Source organism: Limulus polyphemus, unplaced genomic scaffold, assembly GCF_000517525.1.
Source record: "Limulus polyphemus unplaced genomic scaffold, Limulus_polyphemus-2.1.2 Scaffold1748, whole genome shotgun sequence".
NCBI lineage: Eukaryota > Metazoa > Arthropoda > Merostomata > Xiphosura > Limulidae > Limulus > Limulus polyphemus.
This window is the reverse complement of record NW_013667358.1, coordinates 20,785-24,628: the sequence shown is the minus strand read 5'-3', so window position 1 is coordinate 24,628 and position 3,844 is coordinate 20,785. Positions and strand designations below refer to the sequence as shown.

The window sequence follows — 3,844 nt, the reverse complement described above, 5'->3', positions numbered from 1 at the left end:
GGACGGCTAGCGCAGATAGCCCTCGTGTAGCTTTGCGCGAAATTCAAAACAAACCAAACCAACCCTTTGGTCCTGCTGTAAAAACCAACAACACCAATATAAAGTGTATTACGATGTATAGAAAGTTTCATTAGGTGTATCATAAGCTTGTAACGATACTTATAATTTTTTTCAGCATTTTTAAATCGGCAAGTTAATTTTATCTTTGATTCTTTCCATTTTTTTTTTTTTAAGTGGAACATCTAAAGTTTAACATCTCGGTAAATGCTAAGGAGATCTGTTAGTATGATCCAAGAACTTCGTATTTAGTTTAATAAAGTAGTTCGAATAAATATTAAAAAATTACACACCACAACTGGCCTGATAATTATCACAAGTTAACGTACTTTGCGGATAATCACCAGAAAATGTTTCAGACTGAATCAGCAAATGTTCTCGCAGGTTGTAAGGCTCTAATATTTTTTTTTTTAGAATTTAAAGTATACGAAGAGGTTCATTTCAAGTCCGGCGCAACGTTTCCTGTTTAATAAAGAAGAGAGAGAGAGAGAGAAAACAGTAATGTTTTAAAATTAAATGTCATATAAATAAGTATTGGCGGATCGATAAATATTATCTGTGGTGCCCTCCCCAATCACCTACACACTAGCTCAGCGGTAAGTCTAAAGGTTTATAACACTAAAAACCAGGTGGTGGGCACAGCACGGATAGCCCATTGTGTACGCTTGTGCTTAACTACAATATTTGTGGGGTTTGATAACATCCCCCACACACAAAATCCTACATGTATATATATATTAATCTTACTGCATTAGTGTTGTAAAATCCGAAGACTTACCGCTGTCTCACCGGGAGAAGCACGGTCAGTGTTCTAGATTCTTACCTTTCTGCCGGACGTGACCTGGTGCTGCTATTTAACCGCCTTCACTCTAGTCTACAAGTTCATAATTAGGGACGGACAACAAGCCACAGAAAGTACTTGTGTGGCTTTGCGCGTAAACTCTAAACAACCAAATGAAAAGCTTAACTGTAGATATTGAAGACCTTGCATGGCCTCGTAGTTAGGGCAATCTGTGGGCCGCGGGATAGAAACCCGTCACAGAATATGCTCAGCGTTTGAGTCGTTGGGACGTTATAATTTGACGGTCAATCCCACTATTCGTTAGTAAAGAGTGGCCTAAGAGTTTGCGGTGGGTAGTTTAGACTCTCTTCACTCCCTTTAGTCTATCATATTAAAATTAGGGAGGGCTATCTGCTATAGCCCTCGAGTAGCCTAGCGCGAAATTTATAATTAATTTTCGTACCCTAATTTTACTTTGTGCTTCATCTCACTATAGAAGCTTTGCAAACGCGATGCTTTGCCGGCATATTTTAGTCTGAAATATAAGAACCTATAAACATCAGAAAACAGCTCGACTGAAATGAATACATTTATAAATTCACCACTAAGAGACAGAAGCCACCATACAATAATTTTTCAACTCATTTTGGTCAACATATGACAAAAGTCAAAGTGAACTCTTTAGTGACCAGACAGTTATATCTTATTCCTTGAGAACTTACTAATTCCGTAAGTGACATTTCTTATGAAGTGGAGTCATCAAAGATAACTTATTTCTATAACTCCAGTTAGGGTTAAATAATTCAAAACGACCATTGTAATATATATATATACAATTAAAAGGATTACAACGCTAAAATAATTAAACAATAAATAATTTACTAAAAACAAGGACCAGTCATAAAAAAAAGACTCTATATGTTTCGGCGTTCTTACGCCACCATCTTCAGGAAGGAAAGTTGAACTTTTATAACTACGTAATCATTTGCATTCTTTTAGCGCCATCTATACTAAAAACACCTAATCAAATAATGATTTATTTGAAGACTGTAAAGTGTTATTCTGGTCCAAACGTGTAATTTATGGGTTTGTTTGATTTGTTATGCGCAAAGCTACACAGTAGGCTATCTGCGATGTGCCCAACGCAGGGATCGAACTTCGAGCTTTGGCAGTATAAGCTCTCAAGCTTACAGCTGAGATAGCGGAAAGTTAATTTGTGGTGAAACAAAGAGCAGCGTTTTGCCATATAATGTTTCTGCATCATGTGATAAAAAAATTAATGAAAGTATTTCATTAAGAAACAAATTTGTTAAAATAAATAAATTACGAGGTTTTAATTGTATCAGTTTTCTTTTTTACTAACTCATATTTCTTTTTTGAATACGATATTTTATAATCTTAGATTCCAAATATTGCAAATAACACAAATAACTTGTTTTTTGAATTGAAGAAGACATTTAACATCATATCAATATTTTTAAAATTTATTTGTCTAACTTATAAAAAAACTAGGTGTCAGCACCTTGCATTTTATTAGTAAAAACTGTGATTCCCATGAGTCACTTATGATAGGGTCTTCCCACAAGGTAATACTAGCAAAGTGTTTATAATCATACTATTTTTTTTATCAATGAATAACAGTTTTACATAAGTTGTATATTTTGCTTATTTACTGCCCCCCAGTGGCTCAGTTGTAAATCTGCTGGCTTAATATTCTAAACATCGGATTTTGATACCCGTGGTGGGCAGAGCACAGATAGACAATTGTGTAGCTTTGTGCTTAACAACAACCAACTAAAAATGCCATTTTTTTCTCAATTTTCTTTAGTATGGTGTATTCGAGAAAACAATATTTAGCAAGCTATTTACCCTATCGGTAATAAAAGCAAACACACTGAATTAAGTGTTTAATTAAATGACTTCATTATAGGAAACTTTTCATCAGGACTGAACGTTTTGCCAGCTACTTAAAACATATTTTATTTTAGACTCTAAAGTATTCCATTATTTGCGCAGTAATTCAGTTACCCTGGCGTGTATAAAACGTTGAATTACGAAAAATAAAGTCTAACAAACTAACAACATGTTTTGGTCGTTAAAATTAACAGTGTTTGCTATAGTAACAAATTTGTATTAATGAAAACTTTGTGTTTATGTGTGTGTGTGTTTGAAACTAAGAGAGTATGTTATGATAATTTCTCCTGACAAAATGACCATATACCAGTGATTGATATCAGTAAAGTTGGAACGAAACAACAGTAAATCGTAACATGATTTGTTTCTTGTTTGACTACGACTTACCTGCAGTAGCAAAGAGAAGAGCGAACACTACTTTAAGTAGACTCGAGGGTCTCATACTGAATCCAGAAGGGGTTTAGCAGCTTTCAACGTTAGGAGTGACAGTACCGCCTGTCTAGGTGTGAAGCAAGAGCGTTCAGTTTGTCCCCAACAAAGCGTGGTCCAATGACAAAGAGGCTGGAGTCCTGCTGTAGCAGCGTGAGTCTGTTTTTCTGTCACTTCCGAATCTTGCAACTTTCTCCTGTTATATAACACGTTCGGCTTAGCTAGTGGCTCAGGAAACACCAACGTCACTTGAGTGAAGCCCACGCAATGTGTTTTTTTTATTATTATTATTAAATCGCGTTCAACAAAAAATGAGCTCGGGACCATGTTGTGATACTGATGTTAACTGGTTCTTCAATTTTTGTTTGATTTGGTGTATGGATAATATTTATGGTTAAGTTTTCCAAGTCTTACAAACAAAGCCGCGTTGTTTGAGTTAAGCTTTATACAGCAAAATAAGCTACTGGATTGTAAATCATAGCTCATATCTGCAGCCCAAGTTTTTTGTCTCCACTTAAAAGACAGAACTCAGTACTTATCAGTTTCTTTGTTTGGTTTTCTTTTAAGCTCAGGGTAAACCAGTTTTTTTTTTAATTAAAAGGTAGTATTGATTTTTCTGTAACGCTAAAACACATACAGTTCGATGAAAGTACGCGGCTATGG

At 35.2% G+C, this 3,844-nt stretch overlaps 1 long non-coding RNA gene across 2 annotated transcripts in view; it reads right to left on the bottom strand.

Annotated features, from left to right (window-relative positions):
- Window positions 1–3,362, bottom strand: part of LOC111087117 — a 31,163-nt gene extending 27,801 nt beyond the window's left edge. For both annotated transcript variants that reach the window (XR_002611831.1, XR_002611832.1), the window contains exon 1: window positions 3,140–3,362. This is a non-coding gene — a long non-coding RNA (uncharacterized LOC111087117). The remainder of the gene's footprint in view (window positions 1–3,139) is intronic.
- Window positions 3,363–3,844: the final 482 nt, after the last annotated feature.